This window comes from Moschus berezovskii, chromosome 26, assembly GCF_049115385.1.
Source record: "Moschus berezovskii isolate FMDL1 chromosome 26, NW_MosBer_1.0, whole genome shotgun sequence".
NCBI classification, from domain to species: Eukaryota; Metazoa; Chordata; class Mammalia; order Artiodactyla; family Moschidae; genus Moschus; species Moschus berezovskii.
In genome coordinates this window covers 13,256,249-13,278,910 of record NC_142485.1, presented here as the reverse complement: position 1 = coordinate 13,278,910, position 22,662 = coordinate 13,256,249, and positions in this window count along the sequence as shown.

The following is a 22,662-nucleotide window of genomic DNA, read 5'->3' as shown; positions in this document are numbered from 1 at the left end:
AATAAATCACATAATGTTGGATAAGACTTAGGCAAGAGAGAGTTATTACCTGAGTAAGAATTTGTCTTTGCATTTCCTGTGCTGTGTCATCATAGTTTTAAGCAAATTCTTGGCTGTGACTGTATGATCCACATTCAGTGAGTTGCAGTCCCCCCTTCCACGTTCAGAGTGGGGTTGATTTTCTGGTAAGGGAGACAGGACAGTGCTTCCTGCAACACCATGGATGTCTTTCCTCTGCCCACTAACCAAGAATCAGTGCCAACAAAACCAAAGTAATCACCATTCTTCTCCACTTCCCTTCTCTCCCCAAAGCTTAAACTAATAATAATAACCATTTTAAAGCTTTCTCAAGGGAAACTTGGGCATGACTGGAAGGGAAATCAATTGTTCTTAGGACAGCTATTATTGTAAGAATTAATCACCGCTATTTGCAATTACTGTACCTTACAATTATCACTAATATTTATGCCGCTTTGACTGCTGCTAGGACTGCATTGCTGTAGCTGCTCTTAGCCCAGAACAGAGAGAAAGAGTGGAAAAATAAATGAAACCAGAAGGTGGAGATGACAGCTGGAGGGGCTACGATTCTCCTGCTGTCAGGCCAAGATGTATGAAACAGCCACTGCCTGCTCATGTCACAGCAACAACCCCCTCAGAACTGGAAGTTTTCCTTTGAAAGAAAAGAACTCAAATGGGTTTTAGAGGATACAAATTTGAATTATTCTCAGCCTAAAAATCTTACCTTCTTCTGAGCCTGCATAACTTGGTTCTCTTGAAGCATATGATATTTGTCATGCACAAAAACAACCTTCCATTCCCTAGTTGCAACCCAGCAGTTGGACGCTCCAGGGTGACTCCCTGTCTGGGCTGGAAACAGAGGTTTGGCTGCCATATTGGAGGGGAATGTTTCAGATTTTAGGCATTTGATTTCACTAAGCAATAAAAAAGGACCAGTCTTTTTCTCATATATTTACCCAACATTAATTTATAAGTTAAATATGTTTAAAATTCTTTGTGCTTTTATTTTCTTGAATAACTTCAAACTTTACAAAAATTTGAAGAAATTGTATGCACATGTTTGTATCACCTTCACTCAGATTCTCCCAAATCACAGTTCAATTACCCAAATCAGAAAATTAAAATGGAAGCAATAGTTTGAGCTAATCTACAAACCTGCAAACATCACCAATTTTCTATTAATATCCTTTGTTTCCAGTCCAGGATCTAATCTAGAATACCACATTGTATGCCGTTGTCCTTAGCGTACCTTAATCGGGAACAATCCTCGGTTTTGTTTTGTTTTTTACCTTTCACGCCTACGTGCTAAGTTGCTTCAGTCATGTCTGACTCTTTGCAACCCTGTGGATCATAGCCTACCAGGCTCCTCTGTCCATGGGATTCTCCAGGCAAGACTACTCTGATGTTTTTGAAAAGTAGTGTCTGATTATTTGTGAAATGTCTCTCAATTTGGTTTTCCTTGAGATTTCCTTATGATTAAATTTGGGTTATGCATTTTGGGGCAAAAATATCACAGATATGAAGTTGTAGCCTTCATAGCACATCCTATCAGGAAGCACATGATATTACTTGGGAATCCTTTTCTTTTTTAACTTAACTTTTTATTTTGAGATAATTGTAGATTCACGGGCATTTGAAAAAATAATAGAAATAATCTCTATAGACCCTTTACCTAGTTTCTTCCAGTGTGAACAGCTTCCAAAATCAGACTTCCCTGGCAATCTAGTGGTTAGGATTCCAAGCTGTCAATGCAAGAGGTGCGGGTTTGATCCCTAGTCAGGGAACTAAGATCCCACTTGCCGTGAGGCCGAGAACAATGAATAAAAGAAAATAATTTAAACCCCCACAAAGTCATAGTACAATATCACCACCAGAATGTTGACATTCACACTCTCAAGATACAGAACATTTCCAACACGAGGATCCTTCATTTTGTCCTTCTGCAGACACATACGCTTTCCTCCTTCGTCACTCTCTTCTTAAACCACGGCGGGCACTGTTATGTTTGCCATTTCATAACTTTGTCATTTCAAGAATGCTTTGTAAATGGAATGGAAACTTTGGGGACTGGCTTTTTTCATTCTGCATAATTCTCTGGAGTCTGATCCAGGTGGTTGTATGTCAATAGCCTGTTCCTTTTTATTGTTGAGTAGTATTTCATGGTATGGATGTATTACAATTTATTCACTTGTTGAAGGATATTTGGATTACTTCATTTGGGGGATATGAAGAATAAAGCTGTCATAAACATTTCCATATAGGTTTTCATGTGAACCCAAGTTTTCATTTCTCTAGGATGATGAATGCCCAGTAATGCAGTTGCTGTGTTGCATGTTCAGGTTTTTTAAGAAATTGCCAAGCTGTTTTCTAAAGCAACTGTATCATTTTATATTCTGCACAGTGATCCAGTTTTTTTGTGTACTCACCAGCATTTAGTATTTTCAGTATTTTTATTTTACTCATTTCTAATAAGTGTGTAGTAATACCTTATTGTGGTTTTAAATGGGGTTTTGCTCATGGCTAATAATGTTTAGCAACTATTCTTATGCTTATTTGCCTCTTTGCTGAAATGCCTTCTCATGTCTTTTGCCCACGTTCTGATAAGATCATTTGCTTTATGTTGTTGTTATTTGGGAGATCTTTACATATTCTAGATACCATCCACTGCTGGATATTTGGTGTGCGAGTACATTGTCCTAGCCTATAGCTTGTATTTTTATCCTCTTAATGGGCTGTTTTACAGAGGAAAAGTTTTAACTTTTGATGAAGCCAAATTATCAATTTTTCTTTTTACATACTCTGCTTTTTGGGTCATATCTAAGAATTATTTGCTTAATGATTGCTCCTGAAGATTCTATCATATTTCCCCCCAAATTTTAGAGTTTTGTGGGGTTTTTTTAAGTTATTTTTTTTTTATTGAAGGATAATTGCTTTACAGAATTGTGTGTTTTCTGTCAAACCTCAACATGAATCAGCCACAGGTATACATATCTCCCCTCCCTTTTGAAACTCCCTCCCGTCTCCCTCCCCATCCCACCCCTCTAAGGATGATACAGAGCCCCTGTTTGAGTTTCCTGAGCCATCCAGCAGGTTCCCCTTGGCTATCTATTTTACATATGGCAACTTAAGTTTCCATGTTATTCTTTCCATACGTCTCACCCTCTCCTCCCCTCTCCCCACTTCCGTAAGTCTGTTCTCTATGTCTATTTCTCCACTGTTGCCCTATAAATAAATTCTTCAGAACCATTTTTCTAGATTCTGTATATATGCATTCAGTTCAGTTCAGTCGCTCAGTGGTGTCCGACTCTCCACGACCCCATGAATCACAGCACACCAGGCCTCCCTGTCCATCACCAACTCCTGGAGTTCACCCAAACTCATGTCCACAGAGTCGGTGATGCCATCCAGCCATCTCATTCTCTGTCATCCCCTTCTCCTCCTGCCCCCAATCCCTCCCAGCATCAGAGTCTTTTCCAGTGAGTCAACTCGTCGCATGAGGTGGCCAAAGTATTGGAGTTTCAGCTTCAGCATCAGTCCTTCCAATGAACACCCAGGACTGATCTTCTTTAGAATGGGCTGGTTGGATCTCCTTGCAGTCCAAGGAACTCTCAAGAGTCTTCTCCAGCACCACAGTTCAAAAGCATCAATTCTTCAGCAATCAGCCTTCTTCACAGTCCAACTCTCACATCCATACATGACCACTGGAAAAACCATAGCCTTGACTAGACGGACCTTTGTTGGCAAAGTAATGTCTCTGCTTTTTAATATACTATCTAGGTTGGTCATAACTTTCCTTCCAAGGAGTAAGCACCTTTTAATTTCACGGCTTAGAATATGGTATTTATCTGAGTTTTGTGGTTTTTATTCAAGTCCAAAATCTGTTTTGGGTTCATCTTTGTCTACAGTGTGAGATTTAGGTGGTATTTCTTTTTCCTTTTTTTGGCCCAGAAACTCCGCCTTTCCCCTGCACCGTTTGCTGAAAAGTTTATCTTTCCTCCATTGAGTTGTTTTTGCACCTTTGTCGAAACTAAGCTAGGCACTTTTGTCTAGGGCTGTTTCTGAGCACTCCGTTTCATCCCATCATGCTGTGTGTCTCCCCCCTCACCAGCATCCATGGTCCTGATCACCATGTCACACTGCAGACTGGGTCTGAGGCTTCACTGTTCACTCGATCGTTACCCTTATTCTTGGTGCAGCAATGCATGGTGGTGTTTAAGAGGCCAGCTCCTTAGCCAGCCAGAGGTGGGTTCCACTCTTTCATTGGGTATATGACCTTGAGCAAGGTAACTTAGACCTAGATTCCTGATTCTGAAGTGAAAGTAATCATTGTGGCTGTGTCATTGGGTGGTAAGGATTTACTATAATAAGCTATGTAAAACACATAACACAGTGTCTGACACATAATTAGTGTTTGATTAATTTTTGCCTTCACTGATCTATAGCTATCAATAACAACTCTTGGAATGAGAGAGTATTCCATTTCTAGAGTTTTGAAGATGTGTGCAGAGGCTGTTCTGTGTACACATCACACTCAAAGAAGCATGCACTTTGGTAAAATTCAGCATAGATGGTAATCAGTTTCATTTAAAATATATATATATATATAAAATTCACTTTCTAAAAGTGACTTTTAAAAATATATTTGTCTGGCATCTTGGAGACATGGTACCAGCCTCTACCATCCAGACCACATGGGTTTTATGGCATGCTTTCCTGATCTAGAACACATATCAAACAGCTAAACACAATGGTGGGGGCCAGCCCTTCACAGACTCCATTCTTGGAGGAGACACAGCATGCCTTTAATTTTGAAAATCTTGCTACATTGGGTCATCAGTGCATTTTTATGTTTTGGATCACAGAACCGGCCTCTCCCTGGTCCTTGCAGAGGTAATTTATAGAAGAAGCTCTTCACGGGAGATGATCTGCACTTCTTGCCACTTTCAAATATCTCTTTTCTACAGAGGGTTAATTTTAAGGGAAATAAACACAGCTCAAACACTTCTATTTTATAATGAGATTTTTCAGCTCAATGCAAATCTTGTTGTTATTGATTTTTCCTCAAAGATATTAATTTATCACTGCCTTAATTCTGTGTGGAGAATTCTCAGTTATAATATTTCTCCTTCTTTACCTACTGGAGAATTTTGAGATTAGATGAAACATGTATTTCCTGTCCCTCCTTCATTTCTCCTAACCCTGTTTCCCTCTGCCTTCTGCTTGGCTGACCCTAAGAAAGGTTTTGGAGTCTTTTCTTTAGGCCTCATGAAACTTATCCTTTATTAATACCCCTTGGCCATCCAACAACTTCAAGGTGATGGAGTACAGGAATGGCATTAATTATTTAAGATTGAATAACTAACCAGAACAAAACAAGCTGCTTCCCTACACCTTTCCACTCTCTTGTAGAAGCAATGGGGGAATTGCCTGAGCCAAGCAAAATGGGGCAAGGACAGCAACCAGAAAGGCAGAAATGGATCAACAAGTCAGAGCAATGAGGTCAGCTGGGTTTTCTGATCCCTGTTTTCTTCCCAAAGAAAATTAAGAACTGTTCATAACATTAGACATTAGTAATAAAGAAGCATCAAGATGACTAGTTCTGAGCTTTCTTATGCAGATGAGAAAACTGAGGCTCGAAGAGGTAAAATAATTGGTCTGAGGTCACATAGGGACCCGATGGATGGTTCCAGGCTCTTTTGCAGGACCACATAGAATCATTTTGGAGAGACAGTTTACAGGAAGTATATCACATGCTTTGAAACTAAGATTTTTTTCACATAGGTTTATTCTGGTATGTTATTCATTGACATTTAGCCATATCAGAGAGGAGAAAATGTGTGAAGCCACTTACAAACAAACATTTCTGCAAGATTCTTATTAAACCAGCAACCATTTCCCTCTTGACTCCAAGGCACATGTGACACAATTAACCTGCCTCCTGGATCTGCAGGACCCCCAGGCTCACACTGCGTCCCACCCTGTCACCTCCTGCACCTGAATGAAGCATATGTCCTTGTCGATCTGCTGGACTCTTTTTATACCGATTCAAACAATTTTTAGTTGATTCTCCTACAAATCTCCCCGACTAAAGTGCATTGCCAGTAGGAACTACATGTCTTCATTCTTTCTACCCCGCAGTTCCCCTTTTATTGTTCATGCCATAACCGATGCCCAATAAGTTAACCCATCGATGAGCGTTACTTGTGTGACTGTTTCTGCCAGTCATCCTGAATTACACTGAATGTAGAAAAACCAACCTTTGGCCAAGGAACCTTCTGTTGTAGAAACCGATGAAGTCTTACCGTGCATAAGGGTCCTCCTGAGAAACTTTGCATCCCCTCTAGTATTAAACAGTTATTTCTAGATTTAAGAAATTCTTCTGGGTTTACATGTGTGCCTTTCTATCTCAAGGGACTTGTAAGCCTATGGGTAAAGTTGTAACTGCTATTCTTTCATCAATTTCTGAAAGCTTCCATTTCCTATTAGAGAAGGCAGATAATGTAAGGGCAACTGAGTCATTGAACAAATTCATGCCGGGGGACAATCTGTATTCTGATAGTGTAGGAAATCCTATAATGCATTAAAGTGTTTCCAATAAGAGCTTAATGAATACATCACAGTTAAAAATAATTCAGTCTGTCCCGATGATTGATTTTAACCACAAGATCGAGACTGACAGCTAAGTCCCTTTTCTTTGCCTCCCAAACATTTTCCATGCAATGCAGATTAATTCCTTTTATGGTGTTGATAAAATAATAATAGAGTTGTAAAACATAACAGAAAAAAGTTGACAAAGTATGTGTTTGATTAATTGCCTTGGCAGATTATAGGTGCTGACTGCAGTGTTTTTACTTCTCAATATTCATCTTCCAATGTTTCAGCATGTATTGCAAAATATATATATTTACCAACCCCCAACTCTACGAACAAAAACTGAGACACAAAATGCGTGTACCTGAAATACTCAAAGCATGAAAATCCTAATATTTGTGTAGAATCTTTAGGTATGGAAGGCTAATTGGGTTGACTCTTCAGCCAGGACAGGAGGATAATTAATCAGATAATGCAACCTAGCTCCAAGGCCTTTGCGCTCTCTCTTTTCAAGGGATTCCTGGCTTCTCTCTGGCAAAACGGGAGGTGCAAATTGCTCAGAGTAAATACAGGAAACGTTTTCAGTCTCAACTGAGATGGGTGTTGTTGTGTGGTCATATCAGGCTCTCCTGGGTCAGAAGATGAGAGAGACTTTCATCATTAATAATAAATTAATAAATAAATAATAAATTCATACCATTTATTTTACTGTTTGTTCATTTATAGGTCCTAAAGTTAATCTCAGTATTTTCATGTGCATTTCTGTGATTACTAGAGTCATAAATATGTCAGATATTTCCACTACCGCATTTGTACTTTGTACATTTCTATATTATATATTTTTTCTTCTTAGCGACAGTCTCAATTTTTGTCTAGTCTTTCTGTATTAAGTGTAAAGCAACTACCTATTATATTTGCTTCAAATATTTATTGTATCTACAGGTTTCAGAAGAACGTTTGACCTAATGTCAGCAACATTAGAGGTTCTGAAGGCAAAGGTAAATCTCCTCTAAAGTATTGTAGAAAAAAAAGTGCCTTCCTCTGGAGAATAGAATGTGCTAGAAGTTGGCCCAGGTGGAATAACTAAGGATATGTCTGAATAGAGTTCAAGTGGGACAAGAAGGATTCAGGATTTTATAGGATCAAGAGGAAGTAACGTTCAGTCAAGCAAACTTCCCAGACAAAGTGCTAATTTTCCTACAAAAACAAGATCAGTCATGGCTGAGAGACGAGGCACAGAACGTAGAGCAGCAGTAATTTGTCTCTTCTGAGTTAGGGATTAGAGCAACTCTGACTTCTTAGACACTTTCTTTTCCAGCCTATAGTCTTTAACCTCACACATCTCTACTCTGAAGCCATCATATTAAGGAAGTTTAAAAAGGTTTTTCATGTAATACCTGGAGAGAAGTTGGGTGGGGCGGGGGAGGGCAGATGCTAAAGAGCAGAACTGAATTCTGAGACTTCTGGGAAGCTGGGGAATTAAGAAAACAGCCCCAAAGAGCATTTTGGTTGTGGGAGAGAAAAGAGCAACAGCTTCAGGAGACTAAGTTAGCATGAGACTGCAGGTACCAGGAACCAGCCCAACCATGGCCCAGTTTAGAGCTCGCCTTCCCTGTGGGGGTTGCGTAACTATATTAACAGCCAAAGCAAAGTCTCCAAAGCTCAAACACCTGGGATGAGGAAAAGCTGTATTTTTCTTATGAAATCATGCTTTTTGGCACTTGTGCAGCTCCTCGGCAATCCAGGCCAGCTGTGCACCCCAGGAACTGGCTCAGACCCAGGGACTCGTGCCTACAGGGCGCACCATGGCTCTCCACTTGAGCTAAGCACCTTGAAATGGCCCCGACTGGGAAGGTCCTTATTAACACCGTGACCATGCCATGGAACTGTTCTCCCTTAATTTGACCTGAGATTTATTGTATTAAGCCCTTTAAACAATTTCCTGAAATGCTTGCCACAACCACGTCTTTCTTTCCCACTCGGTCTTAGAGTCAATTGTCATTCAGCAATGGGAAGGAGAAAGGAGCCTTTCTTATCTCTCCTTTCTTATCTATTGAATTCCCTCAGGCTTTTCGGTGTTAACCCAGTAGAAGCTGCCTTGCTGTTAGTAATGCCCTTCCTGAAATATCCTGGAAATTGGCTTTAGGATGCAATGCATGAAAAGGCAAAAAGGAAAAGCTTACTTTTGTTATCCCAAAATGAAAGCAGTTCATGAAGAGGAATTTTTTTTTTTTTTTGCATGAACAATTTTCTCTGAGTCTGTGTTTCACAAAGGTCTTAAATTTTGGAGCTGTTTGTCTTCCTGGCTGCCTGTGCCATTCTTCCTCCTGCGTAGACTGTCCCGACCCCTCTCTCTTGCCCCCGTGCCCGTCTCAGCCCCCACCCTGCATGTTTTCAGCATCAACGTAGTGCTCTGCAGTGGTCACGTCCTTCCCTTCAGTATCACAGGAGGAATCTGAGCGCCACTTATTCACCCATTCATGTATTATCCTATTTAACAAACTAATCGGAACCTCTGTTGTAAGCCAGATGCCAGGAAGATACAAAGGCTTATTCACTTGCTCACACTTCCCTAGGCATGAACCCCAGTAATATTTCTTGTTCCTAATATTTTTAACATCTTATGCAGTTTTAAAGAATCTATCAATTTCATGTGGATTTCAAATTCATTACTTATGATAATTCATAATACATTAAAAAAATCTATAGAGTTATGATCTCTCTTGACACTTCTGTTTTGTAGCTAGCTGCTTCCACCTTCTCATTCTCCAATTTATTTATTTGCATATCCCCACTCTGTAGTTTTGTTTTTGTTTGTTTTGGTTTACCTTGGCAGAAGTTTGTTTTAACAATCTTTTGGGAGAATCAGCTTTTTGTTAATCTTTGTATATTAATGTTAATATTCATATATTATCTAAATATCATTGAATATTCTCTTATGTTAATTACTTTCATGTTTCTTACTTTTCATACTTTTGGATTTGATTTTTTCTCCCTAACTTCCTGAACTGAGTGCTAAGTTCATTTATCTCCTATCTTTCTTCTTTCTTGATAAATTTATGTAAAACTGCATTTCTCTTTAAGCACTGATTTAGCTATGCTATATAACTTTGTCTTTTAATCCATGAATTATCATTTATTCTCAAAATATATTAGTTTTTGTTAATATTTCTTTTATTAACCTGAGAAATAACTCAGTAATTATTTCGTTTCCAAACACAATGGATTTTACAAGAATAATACTTTTTTGTATTGTATGTCTTTGAAATTTCTTGAGATGTCCTTTAGGTCAATATGAGACCAATTTTTTTGTGGGGAGGTCAATGTTTGTGTATACTTAAAAGTACTACCTTCATTGAGTGTGGATTATTATTTATTAATATTCTTTTAGTTTTCAAAATCTCTGCTTTTCCTCCTTGTTTAATCACCTAATTTCTAAAAGAGGTGTAAAAATTCTCAGTAGCAGTTATTTATTTCTCTCAACATGCCATCCAGTTAATCCTTGATACATGCGGAGGCTATATTGTAAGGTGCATATTATATATAAAGCTATTGTAGGATACTGAGTGTAAGAACATAGTGTCCTCTTTGAACTATACTGCTTTTGTCTTCAGTTCAGTTCAGTCGCTCAGTCGTGTCCGACTCTTTGCCTTAAAGGATATTTAATCAGATCCTATGAAAAATCTATTGATTTTCTTTGGTTGGTTTTTCTTTGAGATATCGCTTTACATCCCTTCCTTTTTAACTGTTTTCCTCTTAAGTATGTCTCCCGTCAGCAGATTTTTTTGTTTAGTTTTTAATTAAATCTTAGTCTTTGCTTTTTAATTGATATATCTAGTCTATTTACAATTACTGTTGTTACTTTTATAGTAGAATATTGTTCTATCATATGATTTCCTATTTTTCATTGACTCTTTTTTTATTATTATTATTTTCTGGGTTCAATGAAAAAATGAATTCAGGCTTAAGTTAAAAGGGTTTTTACTTGAAAAGTCTATGGCAATAAGGGGAGAAGGACAGTTGCAATAAAGAGAGCTCTCAGGTCAGGAGATCTGCCAGCATCTTAAAGGCTAGGCAGAGAGGAATCTTCTTTTCTAGAGAATAGTAAGCAAGCCACAAAGAACCAGGCATGGGGGAGGGGAGTGGGATGAAGAGTTGAGCAGGAAACTTTGAGGTCAGCTGATACTTGGGAAGGACCATTAAGAAGGACTATGTCTTGCAGCCACATTGTGATCCTGGAAGGGAGATTTTCATTTGTCCTGTGCGCTTTGTACAATGACACTGTGTCTTTATATTATAGGTGATTTTTAAAGTATTCTTTTTCCTTGTCAAGAACAGATTGATTGGTATATTTATCATGGTTTGAAAAACAATTATCTGCTTTTCAAACTGGTTTATATCCAAAGTTATTCAATTCCCCTTATTCTACTCTCCTCCTCAAAGTCACAATCTTCAAATTGGAGGAAATTAAAATGACTCATAGCTTATCCAAACCCAGGATTCTTCCAGAGGAATTCTTAAGGCCAGTAGTGTATCCTGTATCTCATCATCTGGATATGGTGATTTCCACTGCGGGCTGCAGTCCATGGGGTTGAGAATAATCGGACATGAATGAGGGACTGCAGAGTGACAGCATTCAGCACTGCCAAAGTGTCCAGCCTCTCTTCTTTCTTCACCAGTCTCCTGGGATCCACACTGCTGGCAAAGTCACTGACTACAGAGCAAGTCAGAGAACATCCCTTCCTTACTTATAATCAATGCATCCCCTGTGGATACTTGCAGATATTTCTCCAAACTTCTCTTCCCTATCGTACTTAACGGCAGTAACTACAGCTGTAGTTACTTGCTGCCCTCTCCCTTCATCACTTACTGAATTAAATACTTTTCTACACCTCAGACATGGATAAAGACCAAGAGGTCTTTTATGCATGCTCTGGCTCTTCTCTTTTCCCTATCCATTATGATGCAATTAAAAAAACCACATAGATGTTGGATAAATCACAACTGAATTCTAATCCCAGCTCTGCCAATTACAGGTTATATAATTGCTTGCAAATTACTCAGCGTAATTGACCTTTAATTTCTTCATCTATCAAATGAAAATAAAAAATACTTAATTGAATCTCTGAGAAGATCAAATCAATTAATAGATATAAATCATTTATTATTATGGTTACCCTACTAAGTACTCAATCAATATTTGTTTAATCAGATCACATCATAGAGAGCAATAATTCCTGGTATTCACTTCATCAACATCTACCTGTTTGCTGTTATTCCAAGCAATACAATCTATTCATCAATAATTTACTGTTTTGTTGAATTATTGAGCTTTCCAAATACATGACTTATATTAGCATTATATGTACATAAATACATGTATATATATTATATCCTTTCATATTTTTAGAGCGCATTAATAAAAAGTAGGTAATTAACATCTGTTAAGTGTTTATATAATTATCCCCATCTGCACTGCTCCCTAGACTCTGTTTCTCAGCCTTCATTCTCTATGAATTTAGTTCTGGACATTATTTCAGATAAACTATTTTGTTCACTAAATACATCCATGGAACTCATAAAACAAGGTTTTAAATTATAGCACTTTAAATGCACACCTTGTAGAGAAGAAGAGAGACTAACTTTGATAGCGTTTCACTCCAGGACCCTGTGTCTTGGTGAGCAGACATTTTTAAAGAACCCAATGATTGGACTGATGCTGAAGCTGAAACTCCAATACTTTGGCCACCTCATGCATCGAGTTGACTCACTGGAAAAGAGTCTGATGCTAGGAAGAATTGGGGGTGGGAGGAGACAGGAACGACAGAGAACGAGATGGCTGGATGGCATCACCGACTCGATGGACATGAGTTTGAGTGAACTCCGGGAGTTGGTGATGGACAGGGAGGCCTGGCATGCTGTGATTCATGGGGTCGCAAAGAGTCAGACACGACTGAGCGACTGAACTGAACTGAACAATTTCCCAAACTGTTAATCACATCCACGGTTTATCCATTCTGCAAATAATTGCTGGCCCAGGGAATAGAAATGATTGACACAACAACTGTGATTACTAGACCTCTTTAGGCTCACAGTCTGGCATTGAAGGTACACGTTGAACAGTTAATTTCAACAAAGTATGGGAAATGTTGGGAGAAAGTGTGTCCCAGGTCAGTGGGAACACAGAGCAGAGGCATCCACCTGAAAAAGACAGCATTTGGGATTTAAGCCCCTACTGGGGCTATTTCCTGACACCCTCCTCCAAAAAATTGCATGTTTATTGCAGTTAAACTACTCCAAATCCTGAAAAAGGAAAGATGATTTTATAAAGCAAATCTCTTAACCATTTAAAAACATCATCTCCACCATCTAATTCTCCCTCAAACTCCTGGTAATTACAGCACATTTTCTCCCTCAATTGTCAATGCAAAATTCCTTTTGTAGGTCATCACTGTCCTATTGTTACACCAGGATTTTTTTTTTTAACAAATGAGCCAAAACAAAAGCCTGCTACAGCTTAGGTCCTGGAGAAGATACTTTCTGCCTGGTCCAAGCTGTTGTCAGCAGAAAGTCAAATCTACATGAAAAAGGCAGGCTGCTTTGGAGATGGCAGCAGTGATGGAAGGAATAGAAGTGATTAAAGTAGAAACATAGAGTCCATGTTCAAGGAGTCAAGGGAACAGACTTATCCACAGAATGGGCAGTTGAAAGAATGATTGGCCCCTAATGATTGCAGCCGTGAAAATTCAGATATAAATTTGTGTATATTAAATAGTTAACATATTAAATATTATATATGTAGGTATATAAAGTGTGTTATGGGAATTATGAACGAACAAAGCTAGTGGAGGTGATGAAATTCCAGTTGAGCTAGTTCAAATCCTGAAAGATGATGCTGCGAAAGTGCTGCACTCCATATGCCAGCAAGTTTGGAAAACTCAGCAGTGGCCACAGGACTGGAAAAGGTCAGTTTTCATTCCACTCCCAAAGAAAGGCAATGCCAAAGAATGCTCAAACTACCGCACAACTGTACTCATCTCACATGCTAGTAAAGTCATGCTCAAAATTCTCCAAGTCAGGCTTCAGCAATACATGAACCATGAACTTCCAGATGGTTCCAAGCTGGTTTTAGAAAAGGCAGAGGAACCAGAGATCAAATTGCCAACATCCGCTGGATCATGGAGAAAGCAAGAGAGTTCCAGAAAAACATCTATTTCTGCTTTATTGACTATGTTAAATCCTTTGACTGTGTGTGTCACAATAAACTGTGGAAAATACTGAAAGAGATGGGAATACCAGACCACCTGACCTGCCTCTTGAGAAACCTGTATGCAGGTCAGGAAGGAACAGTTAGAACTGGACATGGAACAACAGACTGGTTCCAAATAGGAAAAGGAGTATGTCAAGGCTGTATATTGTCGCCCTGCTTATTTAACTTATATGCAGAGGACATCATGAGAAACGCTGGGCTGGGTGAAGCACAAGCTGGAATCAAGATTGCTGGGAGAAATATCAATAACCTCAGATATGCAGATGGCACCACCCTTATGGCAGAAAGTGAAGAGGAATTCAAAAGCCTCTTGATGAAAAAGAAAGAGAGTGAAAAAGTTGGCTTAAAGTTCAACATTCAGAAAACTAAGATCATGGCATCTGATCCCATCACTTCATGGGAAATAGATGGGAAAACAGTGGAAACAGTGTCAGACTTTATTTTGGGGGCTCCAAAATCACTGCAGATGATGACTGCAGCCATGAAATTAAAAGACATTTATTCCTTTGAAGGAAAGTTATGACCAACCTAGATAACATATTAAAAAGCAGAGACATTACTTTGCCAGCCAAGGTCCATCTAGTCAAGGCTATGGTTTTTCCAGTGGTCATGTATGGATGTGAGAGTTTGACTGTGAAGAAAGCTGATCACTGAAGAATCAATGCTTTTGAACTGTGGTGCTGGAGAAGACTCTTGAGAGTCCCTTGGACTGCAAGGAGATCCAACCAGTCCATTCTAAAGGAGATCAGTCCTGGGTGTTCATTGGAAGGACTGATGCTGAAGCTGAAACTCCAATACTTTGGCCACTTCATGCAAAGAGTTGACTCATTGGAAAAGACTCTGATGCTGGGAGGGATTGGGGGCAGGAGGAGAAGGGGACGACAGAGAATGAGATGGCTAGATGGCATCACCGACTCAATGGACATGAGTTTGAGTGAACTCTGGGAGTCGATGATGGACAGGGAGGCCTGGTGGGCTGCGATTCATGGGGTCACAAAGAGTCGGACACAACTGAGTGACTGAACTGAACGGTACGAAAAATTAATTTCCATATAAAGGTGATAGGGAAAACTTTTGGACAAGGCATATTTGACCTATACATAAAAGTTATGAAAAAATTTTAGTGATGTCAGAAAGGAAGATACAGAACATAGAACTGTTTACATCTTCCTGGTCCATTCCAGCTTGAGCAGAGACTACTGAAGTTTTCTTTAGCTGAGATAAACATAGAAAGAAAAATTTAGTTGTGAAGCCACTCAAGTAAGGCGCAAGATTCTCTGACTCTTTCAAAAGTATCTAATTCACCTTCTATGCTGATGATTCATTCCAGAGAATATTCATTTGGTCTAGAGCTAACAAGTATTAATTTTGGGAACCCAAACTCTTTCTACGTTGAAACGAGTTCTTGGTAGGATTGAGGACTAGGAATCTGCCCTGAAATCAATTCCATACACAGGAGCAGGTGTCTCCTTTATATATATGTCTTTGGTGTTTTCATGCATCACTAGAGAAGACCCGATACACAATACTGTCCAGTCTCTTTAGCATCCTGGATGGAGCAAGGCCAAAGTGCCTTATAACCAGAAGGGACAGGTGTCCTCTGCTTGAACCTACCTGTCAGTATACCTGTTGGCACAGTGCTGGGCACAGTGTTAAGCCCAAGAGGACATCACACATTTCTACACTTATTGCTCTCCTGGAAGCAGATACCAACTAGAGCTACCAGGTTCTACCAGTCCTTTACCAACAGTGTCGGCAGGCTTGCCTGAAAAACAGTTTTTTAAATGGGGATATATTTTCTAGAATATCTAAGATCTGCAGTTTTCTGTTTGTTTTTTTTTTTTTTAACCAAACTTAAGCCAACGTGGGAGAAGGCAATGGCACCCTACTCCAGTACTCTTGCCCGGAAAATCCCATGGACGGAGGAGCCTGGTAGGCTGCAGTCCATGGGGTCACTAAGAGTCGGACACAACTGAGTGACTTCACTTTCACTTTTCACTTTCATGCATTGGAGAAAGAAATGGCAGCCCACTCCAGTGTTCTTGCCTGGAGAATCCCAGGGATGGGGTAGCCTGGTGGGCTGCCATCTATGGGGTCACACAGATTCGGACACGCCTGAAGCGACTTAGCAGCAGCAGCAGCAAACCAATATGGCTAAAAGAAACCTGAGAATTTAAACAGTCCCATTATATATGTACAAACACATGATATTTCATTCAGTAATCTTTCAGTAGCATGTCTTAGAGCAACTGTGAAAAAATAAGTTGAATTTATTGATAATAAATTAATAAATGAAAACCCAAAGATGGAACCCAGAACATAATTGTTCCATGTCATTGAATTGATGAGCAAGAGAGGGCTGAATAATCCGGAGACTTGGTCTCCTCAAAATGGCAGATGCAGTCTTGCTTATGTTTTGGAATGGATGATAAGTGTAATGCATTTAACTCACCCAAAATACTTATTGAAGCACACTGAGAATACAACTGAGGAAAAAAAAAATAGAAACTCTCTGCCCTCATGAAGCTTACATTCCAGTGTGAAGCTGTCAGCAGTAAATAACATAGGCCAGTAAAGAGTAGGTCACATGGTGATCAAAGCTGCAAGAAACAGATAGGATAGGGTGGTGCAGTGGTAAAGAATCCTCCTGCAGTGCAGGAAACCCGGGCTCGTGCAGGTTCGATCCCTGCATAGGGAAGATCCTGTGGAGAAGGAAGTGGGAACCAACTGTAGTATTCTTACCTGGAAAATCCCACAAAGGAGCCTGGTGGACTACAGTCCATGGGGTCACGAAGAGTCAGACATGACGATAACTCAGAGGCGGAGGTGGGTGGAAAGTGTTATTTCATGTAGGGTTGTCAGGTCAGGCATTGCTGATTTAATGACACATGAGCTGAAAGCCTGAGGAACCGAGCAATGAAATCAAATTACAGTTGATTCTCAGACAGATGGAGGTGCCAGTTTCCACAGTCCCCATATAACATTACAGTGTTATGTATGTAACAAGGGGGCTCATGCAATCCAAACCCATGTTGTTCAAAGACCAGTCGTATTATCTCTAAGGAGAGAGTACTTGTTAGAGGACACGGCACAGTCAAACATCTTGAGGTGAGAATATACTTGCCAGGTTTTAGAAGCATCAAAGGGACTAGTGAGGCCAGAAAGGGTGACTAACAAGGAGAGATGAAGGAGGTGAGTTGAATAAGGTTGCAGGTGAGCCAGTTCCCCAGGCCCCTACAGCCATGGGACAGTTTAGCTTTTATGCTGAGTGGGAGGCGGGGGACATCTCAGGGTTTAGAGTAAGAAAGGACATGGTCCTACCTGAGTTTTGAAAAGACAACTGTGCCTGATACGTTGAGAACAGAGTGTGGGTGAGGATCAGGTATTGGGAAGGGCAGAGACAGGGGGATCCAAGAGGAAGCCATTGCAATAACACAAGTAAAGATGATGGTTTCAGGCAGAGAATAGAGAAGAAATGCAAGCATTAACCAGATTCTGTACCTGTTTGATGACAAGGTTTTGTTGCATATTGCATGTCAGTTACGATAAAAAAAGAGGAGTCCAGGATGGTTCTGCCTTAAGGATGAATTTGCCACTAGCTGAAATGCCGAAGACTGGGAAAGGAGCATCTTTGGAGAAAAGGAAATCACAAATTTGATGGGAGATGTGTCAAGTGTGAGGTGCCTGTTCCAATATCAGAATATATATGTTGGGTAGCAAGGACAGAAACATTAAACATTACAAGTAGAGTTCATAGCCAGAGGTGTAACTTTGCACACCAGCACGAGGATGGCATTTAGCATGATACAGGATGCTTGAGGCTGGTGCACGGGGATGACCTGGAGGGAGGATATGGGGAAGAGGGAGGTGGGAGGGGGGTTCAAGAAAGGGAACACATGAACACCCAGGGCGGATTTGTGTCAATGTATGGCAAAACCAACCAATATATTAATGTAAGGTAATTTGCTGGTGGCTCAGAGGTTAAAAGCATCTGTTTCCAATGCTGGAGACCCGGTTTCAATCCCTGGGTCGGGAAGATCCCCTGGAGAAGGAAATGGTAACCCACTCCAGTATTCTTGCCTGGAGAATCCCATGGACAGAGAAGCCTCGTAGGCTACAGTCCATGGGGTCGCAAAGAGTCGGACACGACTGAGCAACTTCACTCCACTTCACTCCAATTTGCCTCCAATAAAATTAAAAAAAAAAAAAAAAAGCTCTGAGACCAGATAAATCATCAAAGAAATGGTGTTACAAAGAAAGGAAGTATGGCCAGGAAAAAAGGAAGAACTCATCACGTTGGGAAAGACGCTCCCAGAGTATTTATGAGCACAGAAGAACCTGTGCAGTCATGGTCTTTCTGTTTGAATAACATGTTTGTCATGCCCAGTAGACACTCCTGACGCCAATGACTCCTGGATGATTTATTCACGCGGGACAGATTCTCAAGCATCTACTGTGTACAATGCTTCTTATTCCTCCACCAAAACAGAAATCTGCAGATTCTTTAAGACTATTGGACAAAGATGGGGTAATGCACATAGGCAAAGATTCATTCTTATCGCAGTTGAGTCTTTTAATGGCTCAATCTTTTTTAAAAACAATATTTATTTAAGTTCATTTATTTGGGGCTGCACTGGGTCTTCATCACTGCATGTGGGCTTTCTCTGGTTGTGGAGAGTGAGGGCTACTCTCTAGTTGTAGTTCGCAGGCTTCCATTGGGGTGGCTTCCCTCGTTGTGGGGCACAGACCATAGGCGCATGGGCTTCAGTCGTTGTAGCACACAAGCTCAGTGGTTGTGTGCTTGGGCTTTAGTTGCCTGGAGGCAAATGGGATCTTCTCCAGCCAGGGACAGAACCAATGTCCCCTGCGTGGCAAGGCAGATTCTTAATCACTGGACCACCAGGGAAGCCCCTGGTTCAATCTTCGTACTAGGTTAATGTACAATAGTTAGTTTGTTGAGGGGTGGTGGGGAGAATATGACCACACTTCAGAAAACAAAGCACAAAGCCTAAATAATAGGATAAGAAGGAAGGCATGGATGGGTAAATAAAGATTAATCTCTAAGAACCAAGATCCTGCCTCTCCATTCCTCCAGCAGTGTGCTGTGGCAGGCTGATTTTCTTTAGACTCTGGAAACATTAATTGAATAAATTACTTCTGTTCATCATTGTAATTATAAATTCATGACTTTAATTTTGAAGTCATCTTTTTTCTACCCTCTGCTCCAGTGACATCTGGGTGCTATTGATTGTAAATGTCAAATTAAGTTTCTAGGCATATTTTCCTTGTGTTGGGATCAATACATAACTTGAAGAGGTCCTTTGATAGGACCATTGAAAGTTATTCCTTACCCATGTGACATTTTGGCTGTTTTCCCTCCTTAATATTTTAGTTTGCTATTGACAGCTTTCACTTCCTAAATGTTTACAGGGAAATATGATCCTTCCTTCTTTGTAAATCTGAACTTCCTAACTGACAAAAAATGATATGGGATCTTGAATCACATGTGTATTAATTTAACTTTGGGTTTATGAAAACCCAGATTAAAAAAAAAACTGATTAAGGTGCCCCAAATGTGTTAATTATTTATTGAATTTTTTTTACCAAAGTATTCTTGGGTTTTTCACTTTTCAATAATTTACTGTAGAATTCCTTCAGCCATTGGAAAATGTTTTATTTACAGTTTTGCAAGGACTCAGGTTTTACAGATAGAAGTTTTTCTAATGTCATGAAGTCATAAAGTTTAAGGAATTTAGAAAAATAGATTTGCTTAAAATATTACCTTCATATTTTAATCACTTCATGCATTCATTTACTCGTTTGATCATTATCTGTTAATTGATGAAGCCAGTGCTGTGGAAAACATGTAGTTTCTTCAAAAACTTCAATATCGATCTACCCTATGATTCAGCAGTCTTGCTTCTGGGTATATATCCAAAGAAGATAAAATCATTACTAGAAGAGATACTTGCACTCCCATGATCTCTTCAACATTATTCACAATAGCTGATATAGGAAAACAATCTAAGAACCCACTGATAGATTAGTGAGTATATATGTATATATGAGTAAGAAATGGCAACCCATTCCAGTGTTCTTGCCTGAAAGATTCCGTGGAGAGAGGAGCCTGGCGGGCTAGAGTCCACGGGGTTGCAAAGAGTCAGACGTGACTGAGTATTTATATAGACAGAGTATATATAGATAGAGAGAGGTAGATACATCACAAAGGGAAATTATTCAGTTTCAAAAAAGGAAGAAGATCCTGCCATTTGCAACAGCATCGATGAACCTTGAGGACATTATGCCAAGTGAAATAAGCCAGACACAGAAAGACAAAAAGCATGACTTCATTTGTATGTCAAATTTAAAATAAAAACAGATTCATAGTAATAGAGAGTAGAATAGTGGTTACCTGTGGCTGAGGCATGGCAGCAAAAGGGATATTTTAAAAGAAAGAAAGTAGAATGGTGAGTGCTAGGTCGCTTTGGTTCCCTCCATGGGCACTGTTGGGGCTTCCCAGATGGTACAGTGGTAAAAAATCTGCCTGCCAATTCAGGAGATGCAAGAGATGAAAGTTCGGTCCCTGGATAATGAAGACCTATTGGAGCAGGAAATGGCAACCCACTCCAGTATTTTGCCTGGAAAATTCCAAGAACAGAGGAGCCTGCTGAGCTACGGTCCATGGGATTGCAAAGAATCAGACACGACTGACCGCGGGCTCGCACGCACACACAGAAGCACTGTCGGGTACCATGGTGTGTGGTGCGTGCTCTCAGTGACACTCAGGGAGCGATACACAACAAACCCAGAGGCTGAGGCAGATAAGTTGATGGAAGCCATTGAGGATAACAACTGGTCCTGCTTGAAGGAAAAAAAGGAAGACACCGCCTTGATTATCGAATGGCTCCTTGTCTCTCCTTCCCACCCACCAGAATCTGCTCCCTCCTCTCGTATCACAATGTTTTGGGTTGCTCCTCCCAGTGAGTCAGTGGACATGAAGGGTATATTTGAGCCGGTGCTTGTCAAAAATCTGTGTGGATGAAAAATAAACGGGTTCTAATAAACAGCCATGGCTTGTGTTCTCATCGAAAAACAAAAAAAATCATGCCTCGTATGCCTTTCGCTAAAATGGGACATTACGGTTTTTAAAGACTTCAGATAATTCTAAATTAAATTCATACAACAGTTGTTTTTTTTTTTTTTTTCAGGTAGAAGAGGCAGAATAATGTAACACAACGAAAATGGAACTGGATTCAAAAAAGAGATGGAGGGTGTATCCTAGCTGACTACATACTAGGTATGGGGCCTTGAGCCCTAGACATATGAATGCTTTTCAATCTTATTGTCTTCATCTGTAAAATAGGGATTAAAAAGATCTTTCCCTTGTAGAGTAGGAATTAAATAAGAAACTGCCAAACTCCATAAAAATGTTGACCATATATTCATTCAAAATATTTATGGAGCATCTACTGTACGCTAAGCAGTGTTCTTGGCCCAAAGATACAACAGTTAATAATAAAGTGAAAACCTGTATGCTCCTGGGTTTTTTATATCTGTGTGTAGGTGTGTATGTAGATAAATAAACAGAATGTAACTTTGTCCACCTCATGTGAAGAGTTGACTCATTGGAAAAGACCCTAATGCTGGGAAGGATTGTGGGCAGGAGGAGAAGGGGACGACAGAGGATGAGATGGTTGGATGGCATCACCAACTCGATGGACATGAGTTTGAGTGAACTCCGGGAGTTGGTGATGGACAGGGAGGCCTGCAGTGCTGTGATTCATGGGGTCACAAAGAGTTGGACACGACTGAGAGGCTGAACTGAACTCACAGTGTACAGTATGTCAGATGTGTTAAGTATGCAGAAAAATAAGAAAGGCAGAGGAAGAGAGCGGGGAAGAAAGAGGAGCTGTGGTTTCAAATTGGATGATTTAAGCCTGTGAGGACTTGTGGACAGTTATCAAACCTTCAGCTTTAACTCTGAGAGGGCAGATATATGAGCAGAGGAGTTACATGATGGCATGTGTAGATTAATTCACTTTACCCCATGTTGCTGGTTAAAGAATTTAGTCCTGGGGAAGTTGAGGAAATGTCCAAAGATTATGTTTGATTTAACCCAGAGCTGAAATCAAGAAACTTTCAACCTCTCTTTGAGAAGAAATGAGCAGGGATAGGTCTGTTCACTTTTGTGTGAATTCAAGTCAGGCAAGTAGACGGTATAACAATGCTTCAGCAACCAAGACCCTTCAGAAGCATATGCCGACACCACGTGGGCTCCCACCTATGAGAATTATACTCCAGCGAGAAGAAAACAGCCAAAGGGTTGGTTCTGCCCTCATCCAGTTCAATCACACTACCACATACCTCTCAAACCATCAATCTAGCCACTAACAGCGTCTTACTCTCCTGCGCAATTCTGTGTTATAGAAGCAGTGAGCTATTTCTTGGTACTCAAAGTCTAGTTTCAAATAGTGGTAACTATAGCTCCTGACACCCATCAAGGAAGGCATTTCTAAAGCAGCCATCAAAAATACATATTCATTTAGTTATTGAGAATGTAAAAGCAATCCCTTCCTTCTACCTGTGGGGAATATCATTTTTCCAACTGCAATGTGTTCATAAAAGAGCAATATTTGTGCCAAGAACTCAAGTGAAACAAATGTCCTTCTTGATGGGAAGTGTCCACACTAATTTGGAGCTGTAAAATAAGAATTTGAAATTCACCTTTCTGTGATATGACATTTGCAACTTCTACATAATTTAACTCATGTTGAGCTACATGA